The following is a 22730-nucleotide window of genomic DNA, read 5'->3' on the forward strand; positions in this document are numbered from 1 at the left end:
AAAAGTGTTCAGCCACAGGCAGCATGTATCTCCCCTCCCCATACCGTCTTCCATAGCAGGGTGGATTCCTCCCCCCCCCAGCTGCCTCCCCTGCAGTAGCAAGGCAAAGGATTAGTGCAGGCAGAGCAGGTAGGCTTTCGCGTACAGAGGCGAGCTTGGTTTCAACATCTAATTCAATTTGTTCTGCTGAGATTGAAATATGAAATGCTTGCCAGTCAGATGTTCAAAGGCACCAGAGGTTGGGATGGGGGGGGCGGTGAGGAGGGAGGGGTTGAAGAGAACAGAGAGCGCTTTCTGAAGTTTGCATTTTTATGAAAATCAATTTAACCGTTTGATTTCCCCCTCCCCACCCGCAGCACACGATTGGGTTTGGTTTTGTTTCCACCCCCACCCCCCTTTTCCAGCCTTGATGAAGACTTTTAATATCTCAAACCACACACACACACACACACACCTCAATAATGATTTTTATCTCCTTTCACCAGGGGTTTGTTTGGGGCTTTTTTAAAAAAGTGTTGTGTTTTGTTTTGTTACGAGTATAAAAGGAAACTCTTCTGATGGACAATTGCACACACAGCTGCAAGGACCACTTGTTGACAGTTTGTCAAAAGGAGACTCTGGCCTCCATGATGAGTTTTGGGGGCGGTGTGCGGGGGGGGGGGGCGGGCGTTAAAATAAATAAATAAATAAATAAATAAATGCTGCTCCTCTTCCCCTGAAATATTCTAATCACACTGAATTTAGTGGTGGGGGAGGGAATTGCAAGATAATTCATTAATTACACCAGAGTGGGTGAAACTTCAATCTTAATTAAGAGTTTTTAAGTAGTTTTTAAGAGCACTGGCTGGTTGGCTGTTTTTCTTCTTGTATTGAAGATAACACTGAGGCAGTGCAGGTTGTTGTTATTATTATTATTATTATTATTATTGTAGTAGTAGTAATAATAATAATAATAATAATAATAATAATAATAATAATAATAATTCACTTTTATATATCTGGAAGGCTGGATCCTGCCCCTTCACATTTTACACTCCAGTTGGCTTGTTTGCTTCAATGATTGTTGTTGTTGTTGTTAATTACTCGAAAGAGAAGGGTTATTTCTACGTTCGGAAGAGATATCTGGAGAGCTAAAGGTTCCCCACACCTGCTTGAGGCAATCCAGAATAAAGGAGCTTTTAAGACTTATATCTGCCTGTCGTTAACGGACCTCTGGAGTTATTAAAAATCCTCCCTCCTGTTTTCAGTGAGACGAGCAGGAAGGTAAAACATGATGATAATAATAATTATTATTATTCTTTCATTATTTATATGCCGCCCATCTGACCGGGTTGCCCCAGCCACTCTGGGCGGCTTCCAGCAAAACATAAAAGCACCGCAAAACATTCGGCGTTAAAAACTTTCATCCACAGGGCTGCCTTCCAATGTCTGGGTTCCAGAGGTGGGAAAGATGTGGTGGCGGTCGAGGAGTTAACTTTTTTTGTTCATCAGCCAGGGAAGGACTCATGCTTATCAGATGTTGATTAGGGGCAATATCCTTGCAGTCCAACTGGGCTGCCTAAATTTGCTGAAGTTTCTGAACCATCTTCAGATGGTCTTTAATCCCATGGTGCCTGGTGCAGTGAAAGTGGGATAGGGCAAAGCTTTCCTCCCTCTTACATAACACTAGGACTCGTGGACAATGAAACTCCCAGGGGAGACAGTGATGGCCATCAACTTGAGTGGCTTTGAAACAGGATTAGACAAATTCATGGAGGAGGAGGCTATCTATGATGACTACTAGCCCCTCCCGCTATGTTCTGCATCCACCGAGAGAGGCTGCATGCCTCTCAGCAGCGGTTGCTGGGGATCGCAAGTGGGGAGAGTGCTGTTGCTCCCAGGTCCTGCTCAAGGGTTTCCCCACGGCATCTGGTTGGGCACCGTGAGAAGAGGATGCTGGAACCAGATGAGCCTTGGACCTGATCCTGCAGGGCTTGTCTTAGGCGTGACTGATCTTGGCTCTCCAGAGCCTCAGGCGGAGAGAGATCTTTTCCCACCTACTTGGTCAATGGAGGAGGCAGTTGGGGATCAGTGGGGAAGGTCAGTAGCTCAAATAAGCGGCAAGGTGCCTGCATTGGTGGGCATAGCCATAGGCAAAAGTGGGGAAAGCAAACAATGCACTTGCTGCCCCCTTTGTACAGTTGACTGGCTTCTGTACACATTCCTCTCTCTCTCCCCATTCTCCATCCAGGTAAGCCAGGAGACAACCCAGCAAGGTTTGAAAAAGTGGTAGAGAAAAGTTTTTCTCTCCCTCTCTCATAACAGTAGAACTCGTGGATGTTTGATTAAGCTGAGTGTCGGAAGGTTCAGGACAGATAAAAGGAAGGACTGCTTCATGCAGAGTTAATCTGCGGAACTCACTCCCACAGGAGTACCCACTGGGATGGTTTTAAAGAGGATTGGACAAATTCATAGAGAACAAGGCTATCCGTGGTGACCAGCCATGATGGCTGTGCTTGGCCTTCATCGCCAGAGGTTTATGGACACCTGTTGCTGGAAACCACAGGAAGGGGAGAATGATCTTGTGCTTGGGTCCTGCTTGCGGGCCCCCAAAGGGATTTTCTGGGCCCACTGAGAGAGCAGGATGTTGGACTTGCTGAGCCATTGGCCTCATCCAGCAGGCTCTTCTTACCTTCTTACTAACAGAGGATAGAAAGCAAGGCTGGGAAAATGTATGTGGTCTGGGGAGATGGGGTATGTCCTGGGGAGAGTTCCATTGGCCAGTTAGAGAGAGGCCTGGAGGGCTGTATCCTGCCACCCTCACAGGCAGGCTCGAGGTGGCTGCAGGACAGGGCCTTCACGGTGACTGCTCCCAGACTGTGGAACTTCCTCTCTAGGGAAGTCAGACTGGCTCTCTCCTTGTCCTTCTGCTGCCAGGTGAAGACTTTTTTTATTGCAGCAGGCTTTGGGGGACTTGGTCTTCTAAGGAAAGGGCTGGTGCTGTGTTGTTTTCATTGTAATTAACTATGTTTTAATAGATCAGAGAGAGAGAGAGTTCTGACTTTATTAATGTTTAGGTTTTTTAAAATGTTTGCTTCTCCCCCCCCTCCCCCCTATGTTTCAGCTGTTCCTATTTTACCTGTTAGCTGCCTTGAGTCCTGATCAGGCATAACAACAGCAGCAGCAGCAACAGGCCTGAGGATAATACAGTCGTACCTTGGAAGTCGAATGGAATCCATTCTGGAAGTTTGTTCGACTTCCAAAACGTTCAGAAACAAAAGCGCGGCTTCTGATTGGCTGCAGGAAACTCCTGCAGCCAGTCGGAAGCTATGGAACCCACATCGGATGTTAGGGTTCCAAAGAACGTTCACAAACCGGAACACTCACTTATGGGTTTGCGGCATTTGGGAGCCAAAACGTTCCACTTGCAAAGTGTTCAGAATCCAAGGTACGACTGTAATAGGCTTGAGGATCCCTTCCTGGTATTTGGAAAGTTAACACCAAGGCCTTGACTCGAAAAATCAGAGGGCAGGCGCAGCACGGATCACACACAACCTCTGCGATGGGAGTGCGAGGGGCCTCAGGTGGTTCTTTTGAGGATGGCCATGTCTTAGGTTGTCCTTTCAAAAATAAAAGGGGGTGGGGTGGGGAAGCGGGAAGTTTAAACAAGGGGCTGTGTTAATTGGATTACAGGGCAGCTGCCTGTGCTTCCTGCAGGGAGGCATCAGGTGCATAGAGACAGTACCTTCATTTCCAAACCTCGGGTTATATATCCAGGAAGCTCCTTTGCCCTCGCTGCCAAGTTAGGAGCAAACATGCATTTTGCCATGCCGCTTCCCTTTATATTTGGGGGTGGGGATTAAAAATCCACGTGTTTCTCAGTTGGGGGGGCATCGGATCCCATAGGGTTTAATGCCCCCCCAATTTGGAGCTGCAGGGAAGAAGGCACCCCCCCTCCCTTGCGCCCCGGAGAACGAGCGGCACTTCTGCCTCCCTGTTTCCCCCCTCCAAGCGTATTCATTCGGGAGAGGGAGAAATGGCGTAGCAGGGAGCTGAGATTTCAGATTTATCCATTCATGAATAATAATCAGGCTGAGCAATTCACAGTAAATGGGTATCCAAATTGGCTAATAAGGAAGGCTTTCACCTCAAACTGGAGCTGGGCGAGAGACCGAGAATATCAACAGACGTTGGCTGTGGCATGTGTGTGTACGGCGATGTGACCTGAATCAGTGAAATATGCAAACCAGGGCCAGGGTGCCAGCAAAATAATAGGCATCTCTGTTAGCAGACGGAGGAGAGAGCAAGGCTGGCAGGCTGACAGCTTAGCAGCCTTGGCGGGGGCTTCCCATTTGGCGCCTGGGGCCCTGGTTAACTTCTTCCTGGCTCTCTCCGCTGCCTGCTCAGCTGAGTCACAGCAACGTCCGCTCTCACAGAATCACAGAACTGTAGAGGTGGAAGGTATCTCCAAGGCTCATCTTGTCCAACCCCCTGTGGTAGCAGGAATTGCAACTGAAAAATCCCCAAACGATGGCCATCCAACCTTGGTTTAAAAGCCTCTGATGAAGGAGAGCCTGCCACCTTCTGAGGTGCAGGTAATACTGACCTGGATAGGCCAATGGCCTGACTCAGTATAAGGCTGTTGCTGTTGTCGTTTAGTTGTGTCCGACTCTTTGTGACCCCATGGACCAGAGCACGCCAGGCACTCCTGTCTTCCATTGCCTCCCGCAGTTTGGTCAAACTCATGTTCGTAGCTTCGAGAACACTGTCCAACCATCTCGTCCTCTGTCGTCCCCTTCTCCTTGTGCCCTCCATCTTGCCCAACATCAGGGTTTTTTCCAGGGAGTCTTCTCTTCTCGTGAGCTGGTCAAAGTATGGGAGCCTCAGCTTCAGGATCTGTCCTTCCAGTGAGCACTCAGGGCTGATTTCCTTCAGAATGGATCGGTTTGATCTTCTTGCAGTCCATGGGACTCTCAAGAGTCTCCTCCAGCACCATAATTCGAAAGCATCAATTCTTCGGCGATCAGCCTTCTTTATGGTCCAGCTCTCACTTCCATACATCACTACTGGGGAAACCATAGCTTTAACAATATGAACCTTTGTCGGCAAGGTGATGTCTCTGCTTATTAAGATGCTGCCTAGGTACCTTTCTGTATTCCTGTGTCTGTAAAGGGATGGGCCATAGCTCAGTGGCAGATCATCTGCTTTGCATGCAGGTCCCAGATTCAATCCCTGGTGTCTCCAGTTTGGTCTAGGAGAGTCCCCCTGCCTGGCAGTGGCTCTGTCAATGCAGACAACACTGAGCTTGATGCACCAAAGCAGTCTGACTCGGTTGTTGTTGGCATCTATCTGTCTTGAGAGACAATGGAGTGTGCCTGTAGGTGAAGTCAAGCCACTGTGTTGGCAGTACCCAAGTGACCTGCTGCAAGCCTGGGCAGTGTGTATGGAGGTCCTGGGCTGCCCAGAGGACAAGACTGATGTGGTCCAAAGGGAAGCAGAGCAAGATGATTGGCACCAGCCTGGCTTCAGGAGTTGCTGGAAGGAGGCGTACAAGGCGCCATCCAACTGTCTTAGGGACTGCCCTCCGGATTTGTGACTTCATATGAGGCAGTTTTCTGTGTCCCTGGACCACAGTGCTTGAGGTCCCAGTGCCTGGATTGAGACTAGAACCGATTTCTCCATCACCATTTGAAGCAGGTGGGATCAAGGCAAGTCCAGGACCAGAGTGCTTACAAGTAGGCATCCGATTAAACGAATCAACGTTGCTTTGTGGCAGAAGGTGGGGGAGCCTTTTGCTCTCCAGATGTTGCAAGACTTCCATCTGCCTCAGCCAGGAACGCCGGGAATAAGGGATTGTGGTAGTTGGAGTTCCAAAACATCTGGAAGGCCCCAGTGTTCCCTATCCCCCTGACTTAAGGCAAGGATAAGGAACCTGGGCCAGCAATGCCCAGCAATCTCAGACAGTGGGAAGAGTCCCAGACCAGAGGAAGAGTCAAGCATAGGTGCCACACCTCAGCATGAAGTGGGAAACTTGACATTAGCTGGGAATGCACTCCTCATGGACAACCTTCAGAGTACCATGCAAGCTACCCTCAATTTATTTTGGCTGTACTTTTTTTAAAAAAAAGAAGAAGGAAAGCTCAAAGATTTAGCTCATTAGTAGGGAACCTCTATCCCCAGATATGTTGCATAACTACATCTTCCATGGCCATTGGCAGTTTCAAAAACAGTCTTCAAAGTCAGCGCCACACAGACCACATTGCAGTAGTCTAGTCTGGATGCCTAAGAATGTAAGACTGGGTTGGGGAACCAGTGACGCTGTTGGATCACAGCTCCCACCATCTCTGGCCATTGGTCATGCTGGCTGGGGCTGATGGGAGTTGGGAGTCCAACAACGTCTGGAGGGTCAGAGATTTCCAATCCCTGCTTTATTTATTTGCATTCGGAGCCAAATTGCCTCGTGACAACGGGGGCAAAAGACAGCCATCATGGCCGGCAGCCATTGGTAACCCTACCCCCCATGAACCTGTGCTAATCTTCTCCCAAGTTGGTGGCCCTCTTGTGGGAGCGAATCCCCGCAGAATATGTGTGCGCGCATCGTTGGTACATGTAGACAGGGAATTTGCACTCTCTCCTTCTGGAGGCGCTGGGTATAAATAAATGAATTAAGTCTGAGAGGGGAAGGAGAAGCCTCTGCATTTGCATGCAGGCCTCTGAGATTATTCGGGGAGGAGGCAGAGTGGAGGGGAGAGAGTGACTAAAGGGCTGGGAGCCTTGGACTTAGTTGGAATTCAGCCGCCAGAGCTTTGCCTCTCCCTCTGATGGCTGAGCGTGATTGACACTTACAAATTACCCAGCCAAAAGTGTCGAGTCTTTGACCCCTCAGTAACATCTTCGGCAAGCTTGAGATTTGCCAGCATTTTGTCATCTAATTACTACAAATCCCTTGAAAATTCACTGGCTGGTGAATTTTTAATGCGGGGCGCCGTTTTCAGCGTGATGCATTGCCCAGATGGGATTGCATTCCCCTCTTTCCTTCTTTACTTTCTTCCCTCCCCAAGCTCTTCAATTCTTGCTGGGTGGGGAGGGGGGAGAGTTGTGGGGTGGTGGGCTGTGCCGGATGTCATTGCAGAGCCAATGGCCCTCAAACCAATTATTTCGCATTTATAGTTTGCAAGCACCTAGATCTGCATCTGCGGAACTGCTTTCTGTCTGTCCGAACCTTCTCGGCTGCAGTGTGCTTCAGAGGCGACAGGTGCCTGTCGAGTCCAGTGGGGCAGAACGTGGGAAGCCCATGCCGTAGGTGGAGCCTGAGCCATTGAGAGGTGGAGCCAACAAATTCCAGCTTCGTCTCCCTCCTCCTCGCAAGGGGCAGCACTAAAGCCACATTCATGCCATACGATTGGGGAAACTGGGGGTTGTCAAGGATGCTGAGTTGTTGGGAGACCCCTATTCCTCTGCTAGAGCCACAGTTCCCAGAGTTCCCTGGGAAGAGGGATAGAGGCTTAAGGGTGCTTGTTATGTGACCCCCCTAACAGTCTGGCTTAACCTTCATTCCCTGTTCCCAGAGAATTCTGGAAAACGTAGCTCTGGAAGGGGAATGGTGATGGGGAGGTCCCCTAGCAACTTTCAGCACCCTGGATAGCTCCCAAGATTCTGTGAAGGGAGCCATGGCTGTTCAAAGTGGTATTGCACTGCTTTAAACATTTGGTGTGAATGAGGCCTAAGACGGAAGAGCAGGAGGCAAGCAGTGCCAGCCCTTGGAATAGCTGTAAATAAGAAGGCAGGCAAGGTGGGGCTGGCTGGGGGCAGGGTGAAACTGGAGGGGCAGCTCCGCGGTATTGGGTCAGAATGTCCTAATTACATGAGCTTCCTCAGGTCCTTCCCTGGTGCTCAAGTTCTGCTGGGCAGAATGCTCCCTTCCAAGGATCAAGCCACCCACGTAACACTCTGTATCTTTTCTCTCCCCCGCCAGCCCCAGTTCAGAGCTGAGTCACGGCCGAGAGAGCAACAAGGGGCTTCTGGCCCCTCCTCGAAGCCAAGTGGATCTGTCCCGTGAACCCCGAAGAGGAGAGTCCTTTGAACAAGCAGCTTCGAAGCGATGGCACTCATCATTTTCATTCGTCTGCTGTTTCCTGGCTAGGAAAAGCAACAACTCAGCTTGATGAACCAGCAAAAGGAAGAAAAAGCTATCCGCAGTTCAGTTTTTGCCCTTCCTTAATAATTTGTATAGTTTTGAAAGAGAGAAAATGTGTACATAACTTATTTCTAAGGAATGCGTCCTAATATAAAACAACCTATCCTTTGTTCCCACTGCCTGGTTTCTCTGTTTTACTTCCAACTAGTGTTCACTATTCCATTATTTTGCTCTCCCTTCAGTTTCACAGCATTTGCAGCCAGGGATGTAAGAGCAGAAATAGGAATCCTGGTAGGGTTTGAAGCACCAGAGTTGTGTGGGACACCAGAATAGATTAAAACACTAAGAAGAACCTGCTGGATCAGGCCAATGGCCCATCTAGTCCAGCATCCTGTTCTCTTGTGGGGTCCAACCAGATGCCTTTGGGTAACCCACAAGCAGGACCTGAACTCAAGAGCCCTCTCCCCTCTCGTGGTTGCCAGCAAGTGGTGTTCAGAAGCACTTTACTATCTCCAGCTGTGGAGGCAGAGCATAGCCATCTGGGCTAGTTGCCATCAACAGCCTTCTCCTTCATGAATCTGTCCTGTCCTCTTTTAAAGCCATCTCCCAGTGGCCATCACTGTATCCTCTTCCACAGTTTAGCTATGTACTGCGTGAAGAAATTGCTCCAACGTTCTTCCAACATTCATCTTCATGGGATATCTACGAGTTCTAGCATCAGGAGAGAAAGAAAGGAAACTTTTCTCCATCCACTTTTTCCATGGTATGCATAATTTTATTACTGTCTAACCAGGTCACCTCTCCCTTGCTTTTCCTCTGAACTCATAAGTCCCAAATGCTGCAGCCTTCCATCATGGAAAGTCTCCCTGCAGAAGAGTCCAGATTGGGAGATGGGTCCAGCTGGAGAAATTCACCCAAAGATAGGCAAGACAAGCCATCCTGGATGAAGCCGGTGGCTCACTCAGTATCCGGTTTCTGCATTTCCCAACCGGCCACCTTTGGAAAGCACACACACAATATTAGAGTGATTTGACAGTCCGCCCCTCTTTCCAGGGAACTCTGGAAATGGTACCTCTGTTAGGGGAATATGGGTCTCCAACAGCTCTCAAGAATCCCTCACAAACTACATTTCCCAGGATTCTCTGTGGGAATCTGTGACTGTGGGATAAGAGAGCTGTAAATGTCTGGCGCTGATGCAGGTGTGGAGAACTATTGGCTCTGGATGTTGTGGAACTACAACTCCCAGAAACCCCTTAGCAAGCATGGCAGGCCAAAGGTTCCACAACGTCCAGAGGGCAAAACATTCCCCCCACCTGCATTAACAGGAGCCCGTGTGGTGTAGTGGTTAGAGCAGGCTTCTTCCATCTCAGCCCTCCAGATGTTTTGAAACTACAGTTCCCATTATCCCTGACCACTGGTCCTCCTAGCTAGGGATCATGGGAGGTGTAGGCCAAAAACATCTGGAGGGCCGAGGTTGAGGAAGCCTGGGTTAGAGTGCTGGACTAGGACTTGGGAGACCAGGGTTCAAACCCTACTTGGGCATGAAGCTCAGTGGGTGACCTTGGACCAGTCGCCTTCTCTCAGCCTAACCTACCTCACAGGGTTGTCATGAGGATAAAATAAGAAGAAGAATTGTGTGCACCACCTTGGGATATAATAATAATAATAATAATAATAATAATAATAATCTGATAGGAACAAAAACGGACAGCTTGGCTCATCTCTGCTGGAAGCTGGCTGTGGCTTCTTGGCTGTGGTCCAGCTGCAGTGGGTGCCCTTCACTCCTTGCGGTGTGGGGAGGACAGGCTGCTCCCCATTTGATAGCGCTCTTTGAGCCACCGAGGGGCTGGGAGAGGAGAGGCGTTTGAGCATCCGCTTGGCCGTCTTTTGAATCCAGTTACTGCATCCAGAAGCGTGAAATCGGCAGCTCTCACTGGGCCCCACCAGAGACAGCTGCATCTCATTCCCACCTCTGCCTTGTGGAGCCAGTGGGGGATTTTCTCCTTGAAAGATTCGCTCCCTCCCCTCGTTTTTTTAAAAAAAAGAAAGAAAGAGAGAAGAAGAAGCGGGGGATGGTTTGCCACCGCTCTCTCTTGCACAGTCTTGTCCAGGCAGCTCTTGCGGCCCTGAGAATTAAGCGAGGAGGAGATAATTTCCTCGGGAGGTGTGAATTTTCATTGTCAGCTTCCTGGCTGGGGAAAGGAGGAGCCGGAGGAGGGAGGCATCTTACAAGGAGTGGGGAGGGAGATCCAGCCAGGACGGTCGTCGGGAGTCCTTCTGCAGCCCGCTTTGAAAAGGGCAGAGATGTCCAGCACCAAGAATGGAATTGGCATAGGTCCCAAGCAATTCAAAGTGTTGGTGCTCACCTTTAAAGCCCTAAACGGCCTCGGTCCAGTATATCTGAAGGAGCATCTCCACCCCCATCGTTCAGCCCAGACACTGAGGTCCAGCTTCAAGGGCCTTCTGGCAGTTCCCTCACTGTAAGAAGCCAAGTTACAGGGAACCAGGCAGAGGGCCTTCTCGGTAGTGGCACCCGCTCTGTGGAACGCCCTCCCACCAGATGTCAAAGAGAACAACAATTACCAGACTTTCAGAAGACATCTGAAGGCAGCCCTGTTTAGGGAAGTTTTTAATGTTTAATATTTTGTTGGAAGCCGCCCAGAGTGGCTGGGGAGGCCCGGCCAGATGGGTGGGGTATAAGTAACAAATTGTTGTTGTTGTTGTAGGACAAAAGTGGGGGAGCTTCTGGCTTTCCAGATGTTGCGGAACTACAAACCCCATCAGTCCTAGCATAAGAGGAGCCTGCTAGATCAGGCCAGTGGTCAATCAAGCCCATTCAGCTGTCCTCCTGAGCAGGCTGCTGAAACTGGTGAGGCTTCCTTGTTGGTGGACCACTCACCATGTTGCCTTTGATCAGTGGCTACAAGTCACAATGGCTTTGTTCTACCTCCACTGCCAGAATCACCAATACTTCTGAATCTGGAAACCTCAGAGGAGGGGAGAGAATCTCTTGCACTAGGGTCCTACTTGCGGGGCTTCCCATTGCGACATCCGCTTGGCCGCTGGGAGAACAGGATCTTTTTCTTTTTCAAAAATTTTATTGATTTTCCAAATTTATAACAAACATCAAAAAAACAAACAAACATAAATCCTAGCTATAATAATTCCACTTCTGTTAACATTGTTATGTGACTTCCTTGAATCCCCCTGGCTGAGTTTCTATGTATATCATTGTAACAGTTTTCCAAAACTAATTTCTCATAAAATTTACTTAATCAATTAACATCTTTCTTTCTTTCCATTTTAATTTTAGATATATTATTCTACAACTTCACATATTTAAATCCTAGGTACCAATCTGGTACTTGCAAGTGTTTCTATTTAAATTATCTTAGCATATTTAGCTAAATAGCCTTTAAATTTCATCCATTCCTCCTGGTACTCCTCCTCCTTCTGCTTGCAGACTCTTCCGGTCAGGTTGGCTAGCTCCCTAAAGTCCATCATCTTCACCTGCCATTCCTCCACTGTTGGTACTTCTTGTGATTTCCAATTTTTGGCCAACAAAATTCTAGCTGCAGTTGTGGCATACAAAAAGGGAGAACAGGATCTTGGACTGGATGGGCTATTGGCTTGATCCAGCTGCCAGGTCATAGAATCATAGAATTCAAGAGTTGGAAGGGGCCGTGAGAGTCATCTAGTCCAACCCCCTGCAATACAGAAATCTTTCACCCGAGGTGGGGCTCAAAACCATGACCCTTGGTTCAGCAGGGCCCTCTCTACCCTCCATCAGAGTTCACTGGCACATTCCACCCAGGCGAAAGAAGGGATGTTGAAGAGTGATCCGAGGGGATTCCCAAGGGCCAAAGAGATCTGAAGTGCCATGTTGCTCCCCAGCTCTGAGGCTCGCCATCCCTGCCCTAATGATTTCATTCTTTTATTCTTCCCCAACCCCCTACTTGAGGTGTGTTTTTATTGCATTGTATTTATCACATCTATGTACCACCTTCTTGCCCAGGGAACTCGAGGTGGCGTACATGGTTCTCTGCCCCATTTCATAGAATCATAGAATTGTAGAGTTGGAAGGGGGATCCCCAAAGGTCATCTAGCCCAACCCCCTGCAATGCAGGGATCTCAGCTAAAGCATCTATGACAGGTGGCTCCTCCAACCTCAGCTTAAAAACCTCCAAGGAAGGAGAGCCCACAGCCTCCTGCTGGCGACCGTTCCCCTCTGACTTACTGCCAGAGCTGTTCGTCCTCATAACAACCCTGTGAGGTTGGTTAGGATGAGAAGAGGTGACTGGGGCAAGGTCACCCAGTGGGGATTTGAACCCTGGTCTCCCAGGTCATAGTCCGACACACTAACTGCTACACCATACTGCCTCTGGGCTGATCTAAGTATCGATAGCACAAGAGGTGTTGGATTGGGGTGCATGTGGATCTCACCAGTTCCACGCCAGGCGGCAGGTAGGACTTTGCCACAGCTGTCTCCGGCACTCCATAAAAATCCTTGAGCTTGCTGCCGCTGCAGTGAGACGCAGAAGTAATTAGTGCTGCTTTCTATAGTGAGTAAAACCCAAATGTCAAACAATGCCAGAGCTATTAAGTCCTCTTTTTTACAAAAAAAAAGAAGAAGAAAAAGTAAGCGGCATATATGAGGTGGAATGGTTGTGTCCGCTGCCTTCTTATTGGAGTTCCCTGTGGCAACAGGAAGAGGTGATAATTTAGAGTTGGCCAAGCAACATTAACCGGAGAATATGGAGCCGCCACTTCCTAGGAAGGTCTAGCAGTATTCTCTCTCGCCACCAGAGGGTGCCGTTTCTGTTCCTCTTCCTTACCTAGATATGGGGGGGGGGGGCGTGTGGAGAGGGTTGTTCCCCTTGCAGTTTTTCCCAGTGATTTGGAGTACCTGGGGGGGGGCAGGTTTACCCCAGCAGCCGGGATAGATTCTGCTTGGTTTTTTTTGTCCATCAGGCATGAGCCTTCAGGCACAGGGGAGCCAGGATCTGTGCCATGGAGAATCAGAGCCAAGAGGCAAAGGAACGATCCGTGCTTTATTTCGGGGGGGGGGGGACGCAGACCCCTAAACATTTCCTGAATCTAAGTTTGGCCTCATTGAGGGGCAATATTTCAATGTGAGTAGGAAAATGAGAGTACCCCTAAACATTTTTATTTAGAAAAAAAAGCACTGGGTACGAGCACCATCCTAAAATCCCACTAAAACACAACAAAGAAAAAATAAATAAATCAGGAAGCTCAGGATGGTGCCTTGACGGAAGGGAAACCACTGGAGCAAAAATTGCTAGCGCTCATAATCTCTGGATCATGAGTTTACACAGGAAGCTGTTCGCTACTGAGTCAGTCCGTTGAGGATGCCTTGGGTTCACGACGAGGGAGTGAGAATGCAGAATAAATCTATGGAATGAAAGGCAAAGATCTCTCCCCTCCTCCCTTCTGCTCTCTGGCGAGGCAACCTTTCGCAAGGTTCAGGCTGAATACTAACAGAGGGCAAGTTTCAGCAACAATCACACACTTGGACCAATCCCTAGGTAAGTTGTATTCCAGTAGCAAGCTCTGCCTTCCCTGAAAGGTGCCTCTCCAACAGTCTCCTAATACTACGGAACAGGGAAGACTGGTCACAGTGAAGCTCCTGAAAATCTGAGTCATAGGGTAGCAGTACGCATATAATGGATGCTTTAGTTGAGATTGGGACGCAGGTGGTGCTGTGGGTTAAGCAACAGAGCCTAGGACTTGCTGATCACAAGGTCGGCGGTTCGAATCCCCGCAATGGGATGAGCTCCCATTGCTCGGTCCCTGCTCCTGCCAACCTAGCAGTTCGAAAGCACATCAAAATGCAAGTAGATAAATAGGTACCACTCCGGCGGGAAGATAAACGGTGTTCCCGTTCGCTGCTCTGATTCGCCAGAAGCGGCTTAGTCATGCTGGCCGCATGACCCGGAAGCTGTACGCCGGCTCCCTCGGCCAATAAAGTGAGATGAGCGCTGCAACCCCAGAGTCGGCCACGACTGGACCTAATGGTCAGGGGTCCCTTTCCCTTTGCTGAGATTCCTGCGTTGCAGAGGGCTGGACTAGATGGCCTGTGGGGTCCCTTCCAACTCTACAATTCTATGAGCTGCCATCTATACTGACTGAGCAGCAGTACTCTGGGGTTTCAGATAGAGAAGTTTCCCTGCACTACCAGGAGATTGCAGGGATGGAATCTGGGACCTTCTGTATTATTATGATTGTTACATTTATACCCCAGCTTTCCTCCAAGGTGCTCAAGTTGGTGCACACAATTCTCCTCATTTTATCCTCACCACAACCCTGCGAGGTAGGTTAGGCTGAGAGACAGCGACTGGACTGGGCCATGCCCCTCCGGTTGTTGCAAATCAACTGGAGGACGGTTTGAAATGTGATCAGTCCTATAGCAGACAGAGGGCTGTAGCCTAAGTTCTACTCAGAAGTTGGTGTTGTAGACGTCCATCTGCCTCAAGAGACAATGGAGTGCACCTCCAGGGGTGAAACCGCTGCATTAGCAGCCCTAAGGTGACCTCTCCAGGGCGCAAGAATGGGCAGTGTGTATGGAGGTCCTGGGCTGCCCCGATGACAATGCTCCCTCTGTCGGCCTCACTGATTTGGTCCAAAGGAAAGCAGAGCAAGACATTTGGCACCAGCTTGGCTGCAGGAGTTGCTGGAAGGAGCCGCACAAGCTGTCATCCAATTTTGGCTGATTGGTTTAAATCAATGGACCAAAATTAATCCTCTCTGTCGATTTCAGTGAGTCTGCTTCAGAGGCAGCCCATGGTTAACACTTTCAGTTTCACTTTTCTCTGCAATTGAGACGACCTGACCTTCCACGAATCCACCATTATGCCATAGGTTATTCATTTTACTGCTTTAGGTTGATGAACCTTTTGACCAACAAATCGCTTTTGTTTATGGGCAGAGGAAATACCCAGGCCTACCTGGAGTTGCTGAGGATTGAACCTGGAACTTTCTGCATGCAGAGCAGATGCTTTGCCACGGAGCCAGGGCTCGTCCCACAATTTGAGATTAGAATTGATCTTAGTACATAAAAACCAAGCCAAAGGGTTGGATTGGTCTTTGGAAACAGCATTGGCAGAAGGGAAGGAAGGAAGGAGGCAGAAACAGAGGGAGGGAGGGAGGGAGGGAGGGAGGGAGGGAGGGGGAAGGAAGGAAGGAAGGAAGGAAGGAAGGAAGGAAGGAAGGAAGGAAGGAAGGAAGGGACGATAACAGCCCAGTTTTGGTGGCCACATATGAAGAGAAAGAAATAAGAAATTGGATGAGGAAGGGGGGGCGGAGTGAAGACAATGGATTCCTGGCAGAGCTGCAATCTAACAATGCCCCTCCTTCCCAGATCCAAGGCCAGCGTTCAGTCTGTTGCACAATCCATGCATGCACCTGGACACCCCAAAGATGCTCAGGATGGCATGCGCCTTCCATCAAAAGGGCCCAGACAGCCTTCAATATTTCCTCGCTGCACTCTCCCCCCATCCCTTTCTTTTTTGCTTTTCTTCCCTGTTTTCTTTCCTGGCAGGAAGGGCCGAGGCTGCCTCCTCCTCCAGGCCCACCGGCTCCGAGGAGGGCGATTTACAGCTGCCGTATCCCGGCTTTATGGAGAGAGCCTTGGGGCACATCCTTGCGCCATCACTCATGCCTGCCTCCGCCAAGCCACAGCTGCTGCCATGGCAACGGGGCGAGTGGCTGGACCCCTCGGATGATGAGTTGCCTCTCTCTCCCCCCCTTCTCTCTTTTTTCTCAGCTCAGGTAGCTGCGAACCACCACAGATGAGCAGCGTGTGAGGAGGGGGCCACAGTGTGTGTGTGTGTGTGTGTGTGTGTGTGTGTGTGTGTGTAACCGTCTCGCATCTAAACTCCAATGTCACTCCACACACACACACACAGCTACAGCAAGACCAGCCACCTTAGCTGAGCCAGAGGCAACTTACAGTCCCCTCCATCACATCGGCTGCCCAAGAGGAAACCTCGAAAGCTGCTTTTTACTGAGCCTAGCCCTTGGTCCATCTACACTAGCAGTGTCTACACTGACAGGTAGTGGTTTCAGGCAGGGAGTCTCTCACAGCCCTACCTGGGGACCGAACCTGGGGCTTTCTGCACACAAAGCTCTGATACGGATATGCAAAAATAATGCAAGATTCTAGCCCTCATTGTTCCGAACAAAAGGTTGATTGAAAAGGGAGGAAAAAGAAGCTGGCGTATCCCAAGTAAGACCCCATGTCCATCAAGCTCAATATTGCCTACACTGACTGGCAGGTGCTCTCCAGGGTTTCAGGCAGGAGTCCCTCCCAGCCCTACCTGGAGATGCCGGGGATTTGAACCTGGGACCTTCTGCATATAGAAGAGAGGCTCTCCAGTCCTTCTTTTAAGACATAGGAAGCTAACCTTATACAGTGGTACCTCGGGTTACATACACTTCAGGTTACATACGCTTCAGGTTACAGACTCTGCTAACCCATAAATAGTACCTTGGGTTAAGAACTTTGCTTCAGGATGAGAACAGAAATTGTGCTCCGGCGGCGCGGTGGCAGCAGGAGGCCCCATTAGCTAAAGTGGTGCTTCAGGTTAAGAACGGTTTCAGGTTAAGAACGGACCTCAGGAACGAATTAAGTACTTAACCCAAGGTACCACTGTACCATATACCAGTGGTTCCCAGTTGGTGGTCCATGGCACCATTCACATAACAAAAACTACTGTAGAAATGTCAATAGTTTCAAAAGCCTTGGCTTCTGAAGAACGTAGCTCATTAGGAACCACTGCATTGTGCAATTCCTAGAGTGGTTTAACAGTCAATCCATCTTCCCAGAGAACTCTGGGAATTGTAGCTCTCTGAGAGGAATAAGGGGGTCACCTAAAAATGCTCAGCACCCTTAGCAAATCACAGCACCCAGAATTCTTTGGGGGAAGCTGAGACTGTTTGAAGTGGCATCACAGTGCTTTCAATGCATGGCATGAATGTGGCCTTAAAGTTTCCTACCTGCGTGGAGGTTTCATTGGGAATGACTGCTGGCCATCAATATTTCACCCTCACCTGGATTTGTATCCAATGTTCTTCCTGCTCAGAGCATATCCATAAAAAATAATGGAAGTGATGAGCTGAGGTTCCTTCAGATTTACTCTGAGTAGCAGAGTTGTGCGCAGGGATCAGTGAAACCAGCTCTTGCTGCGGGTGCACGCCAAAGGGAAGGACGCCAAAATCACCTATGGAGTATATGATGCAGGCCTGCGTGACAAAACAGCCCTGCTGTCTCAGCGGGATGAGACCCATGTGGACTCAGCTATATAGCCGCAAATAAAATGTTTATAGTGTGTTTTTAGTGCAATATACAATGCGGCACTAGATGGCGAAGGTGAGCCTTATGGAAAATTCAATGTATTTTTAAAAACGCTTTTTAAAATAGCATTTTCAGAACACTTTTTATATACATGTAGATTCCACCTCAAAAAGAAGCTTCATGGCCTTCTTGTACTGTGACACAAAGGTGTGTGAATTTTTCCTGCCCTTCCTCCTCTGCTCCCCTTGGGTTGTGTAAAATGTAGGAATTTCTAATGCATCTATTCAAGTAAAGTGATTGGGGGTGGTGGATACATCTCCTTGCCAAAGGGTGCAAGGGACCCTAGGTAAAAGGTAAAAGACCCCATGACGGTTAAGTCCAGTCAAAGGCGACTGGGATTGCAGCGCCTATCTCATTTCATGCCAAGGGAGCCAGTGTTTGCTTACAGACAGCTTTCTGGGTCATGTGGCCAGCATGACCAAACCACTTCTGGTACAACAGAACACTGTGACAGAAACCAGAGCGCACAGAAACGCCGTTTACCTTCCTGCTGCAGCGGTACCTATTCATCTACTTGCACTGGTGTGCTTTTGAACTGCTAGGTTGGCAGGAGCTGGACAGAGCAACAGGAGCTCACCCCTGTTGTGTGGATTTGAACCACCAACCTTCTGATTGGCAAGCCCAAGGGGCTCAGTGGTTTAGACCACAGTGCTATCTGCAACCTAGGTACACTTCTGCTAAGTAGAACTTAGTTGTGTATCTGTCTATCCAACCAACCAACCAACCAACCAACCAACCAACCAACCCCACAAGTTCCATCCTCTGTGCTATCAGTTCTGTTATTCCTAAAACAGCCGGGGGCAATTACTCCTCATCAAGCCATTTGAACTTGACATGGGTTTTCTTTTCACATCTGGAGGGCACTGTCCACTTCGAAATGATTCATGCGGCAAAGGGGTTTGTCCTAGTCTCCCCAGGGCACACAATAGGAAGGCCCTGAGCACAATCGCAAGGCAGCTTACTGTCTGTGACTATTTGGTTGGTTTCAATGGGCGCCTCATAATTTGATGGGTGGGCAGCAATTTATTTTATATCATAAAAGGGATACACTGCTTGACTGCAGAAAACAAACCTCAAAGCGGTTTACACACACACACACACACACACACACACACACACACAGTAGTACCTTAGAGGTTGAACGGAATCCATTCCAGGAGTCCTTTAGATTTCCAAAACATTCAAAAACCGAAACGTGGCTTCTGATTGGCTGTGGGAAGCTCCTGCAACCAATCAGAAGACACAGAAGCCCTGTCGGATGTTTGGCTTCCAAAAATAGTTCGCAAACTGGAACACTCACTTCCAGGGTTGCAGCGTTTGGGAGCCAAAATGTTAGAGACCTAAGCTGTTTGAAAACCAAAGTATGACTGTACCTAAGAAAAATGAGCAATAATGAAAAGTTAAAATGGCAATAGACTAAAAACTGATTAAAACTCACATCAGTTTTGTAAGCATTTGGGTAAAAGGTAAAGGTAAAGGTACCCCTGCCCGTACGGGCCAGTCTTGCCAGACTTTAGTGTTGTGCGCTCATCTCACTCGATAGGCCAGGAGCCAGCGCTGTCCGCAGACACTTCTGGGTCATGTGGCCAGCGTGACAAGCTGCATCTGGCAAGCCAGCGCAGCACACGGAACGCTGTTTACCTTCCCGCTGGTAAGCGGTCCCTATTTATCTACTTGCACCCGAGGGTGCTTTCGAACTGCTAGGTTGGCAGGCGCTGGGACCGAACAACGGGAGCGCAACCCACCGCGGGGATTCGAACCGCTGACCATGCGATCGGCAAGTCCTAGGTGCTGAGGTTTTACCCAAAGCGCCACCCGCGTCCCAAGCATTTGGGTAGTCTTGTCTAAACAAGAATGCTTTGTGCAGGTACCAAAAAGAATATGGTGAAGGTGTCTTCCTGGCGTCAACAAGCAAGGAGTTCCAAAGTTGTAAGTGTTGCCATACCAAAAGATGGTGTTATGTGGGACCTGTAACCTGATTGAAGTGGGCAAGGTGATCTTGCCAGTAAACTGGTCTCATGATGTTGAGAGCTTTACATGCTAATAGTAACACCTTGAGCTCATCCTGGTAGCAAAACGATGACCAGTGCAGTTGTCTGAGCTCAGGTGTAATAGCTGACAAGTTAATGGGGAGACATTTAAACATATGTCACATGGACAGCCCTAATCTAGCCAGCATCTCTCAGGTGCAGCAGGGGATCCTGACCCAGTTACAGTGCCAAAGTAAGATGCAGCTGCCAAACTGGTTGGCTTTTGCACATGGAAACAGGAGAGAGGGGATATATTGACCTTTGCCTCAGGCAGCAAAACGTGTTGGGCTGGTCCTGGTCATTTGACTAAGAGATACTTCTGAGATCCAAAATTAGTTGCTTTGCAAGTCAAACTTAGTATGGCCGTACCTCTGGAAAATGAGTCCTAACTTTGACCCAACAAAATTTATTCTTTGCATAATTCAAACCAAGATTGATCATAAGTTCATTAGTTTGTTATTTATTCACAACAAACTCATAAATTTGTTAGCTTCCATCATGGCTAGCCTTAGCCTCCAAGAAACTGCCTAATCCTCTTTTAAAGCCATCCAAGTTGGTGGCCATCAAAGCCCCATGTGGAAGGGAGTTCCATAGGCTGCGTGTATAAATACTTTGGGGAAAGCCTCCTGCCCAAAACCCTGGAGAGTTGCTGCCAGTCTGTGTGAGCTGAACAGGGTGGACTGATACTCTGACTTAATATAAAGTAACCAACTGTATTTTTAGAATAGCACATGGCTTGTGCATTTCTGCATACAATTTTTGTTCGGTGGTGCAGAGCTAAGGCAGCACACTCCACCTGCAAATGTTTATTTTTTTCTTTACTGATGTATTACAAGGAGAAATGAGACATCGGGCAAATTGTTGCAGTATGAATTCCTGTCCAGGGTTCAAGCCATCACAACTTTTGACAGCATGCTCACATCTATTTCTCAGGGCAGGGCCAGATTTAGGTTTGATGAGGCCCTAAGCTACGGAAGGTTATGGGGCCCTTTATATGTCCAGCTGTCCTTTGTCAACAACAAATTGTCACTTTTTTGTGTGTTGAATATATGCTATATGGTAATTTATGGACCTAATAGGTATCGAAAGCCCTTTTCACATGTTGCCATGCAAGCGGTCCATGCAGATTATAGACACCCTATATATAGAAATGAGCAAACCAGTGATATTTTAGGGAGCAGGCTAGCAGGCAGGGCCCATTACTTACATCGGAGGAGCCTACACAACACAAAACACTGTTGCTCTATGTAGCTTTTATTTTATTTGTTTTTTATCTTATAATTTGGAAATGTACATCCAGTTTTTTCCCCTTTAATTTTTTTGGGCCCTAAGCTATAGCTTGTTTATCCGGCACTGCCTCAGGGTTTCCAGGGTCTGCGGCAGGGGATATTTCAACCCACCCCTGGAGATGCTTGGGGGTTGAACCTGGGACCTTCTGCATGCAAAGCAGATGCACTACTACTGAGGAAAGAGAGATTTTGTGCTGGCTATCAAGGAATGGTTTATTCCACCTGCCCTGCCCCACCCTCCAGCTCAAGGAGCCTCTCCCAGATGATGACTATAAGAACAGCAGAAGCAGCTGGGAAGAGAGAGAGTAGTAGTTCAGGGATTGAAAAAAACATTAATTTTGCAAGTTATATCTCTTTGTTTCTCAATTCAAGGTTTTCTCAATACAACAAAAAACAAACAAACAAAATAACATATAATTTTTTCAATATCCACATTTTCTTCACTTCTTTGGACTTCCTCACATCTCTCGTTCCTGCGTTCTAAGTTTTCGAACTTTACCCAGCAATTTATCACCTTGTTTCAATTCTTATATTATAATTTCCAATATTGTGTCCCTAATTTTAGATAGTTTTACCCAAACCTTAAAAGCTTAATTTTAGCATAATATTTATCCAAAATTTGTCTTTTCTTATATTTTCATTTATCTTCATACTCCTTTTAACTATCTTAATGGTGCCATATTATTAATAATCTTACATCTTTCTTAACACTCATACAATTTACAGTATTTTTGTAAATAGTCCTTAAATTTCTTCCAGTCCTCCTCCACAGCCTCTTCTCCCAGGTCTCGGATTCTGCCAGTCATTTCTGCTAATTCCATATAGTCTATCAGTTGCATCTGCCATTCTTCCAGTGTGGGCAAATCTTGGATTTTCCAGTGCTTGGCGATAAGTATCCTTGCTGCTGTTGTTGCATACATAAAAAATGTCCGATCCTTCTTTAACACCCTCTGGCCGACACTCAATTTGATCCTTTAACGTGGTTTCCCTGTATTGTTTTATTTATTGCATTATTTTTATTGCTGTTATTTACATTGCTAATCATTTAGTAATTGATTGTTGTAATTGTTAAGAGTGATTTTATGCCTAATTATTATTTGCTGATATTTGTTTTCTGCGTACTACAGTGGTATCTCAGTTTTCGAACGTCTCCGAAGTTGAACGTTTCAGTTTTCGAACGCTGGAAACCCAGAAGTAACTGCTTTGGTTTTTGAACGCTTTTCAGAAGTCGAACATGCCAGCGGCTTCCGTATTGAGTTTTCCATGAGTAAATCCTTCCAAAAGAAAATGCTTCAGTTTTTGAACGTTTCGGAAGAACGGTCTTCCAGAACAGATTACGTTCAGAAACAAGGTACCACTGAATTATAGTCTAATGGATTATTGAATATTACTTTGATATAAGTTGTTAAAGTTACGTTGTTGTTGTTATTTGCATTGGATCATGTTGTTGTAAGGTGTGTGATGGTTGTATATTTTGTCATTTCTTCAGCTTGTAAACCACATGGCCCAGAAAGCTCTCTGTAGATAAACGCCGGCTCCCTTGGCCTGAAAGCGAGATGAGCACCACAACCTCATAGTCACCTTTGAATGGACTTAATCATCCAGGGGTCCTTTACCTTTTTACCTTTTTTTAGTAATATAGAAAGGTTGTATACAAATTAAAAGTGAAATGAAATGAGTTGCAGCCCTTCCTCTAAAGGAAGAAAAATGAGGTTCTAGTCCTCACTGTTATAAACGAAGCGCTGAATTAAATAGGAACATAGGAGGCTCTCATCTATCAGTCTGAACATTGGCCCATCCAGGCCAGTATCGTCTGCACTGACTGGCAGCTGCTGTCTGGGATTTTAGGCAGGTGATATTCCCAGCCCCACCTGCAGATGTTGGGGATTGAACCTGTGAACCTTCTGCCTGCAAAGGAGATT

General features: G+C 47.8%; 1 protein-coding gene across 1 annotated transcript in view; it reads left to right on the top strand.

Moving 5' to 3' along the window:
- The window catches only part of RBM19 (RNA binding motif protein 19), a 101769-nt gene extending 93477 nt beyond the window's left edge, over positions 1–8292 (top strand). The window contains exon 25 of the mRNA XM_083717081.1: positions 7955–8292. The gene's annotated coding sequence lies outside the window, so the exon portion shown is untranslated. The remainder of the gene's footprint in view (positions 1–7954) is intronic.
- The last annotated feature ends 14438 nt before the right edge of the window (positions 8293–22730 follow it).

The sequence above is a fragment of the Podarcis gaigeae genome, assembly GCF_964106915.1.
Source record: "Podarcis gaigeae genome assembly, chromosome: 16".
NCBI lineage: Eukaryota > Metazoa > Chordata > Lepidosauria > Squamata > Lacertidae > Podarcis > Podarcis gaigeae.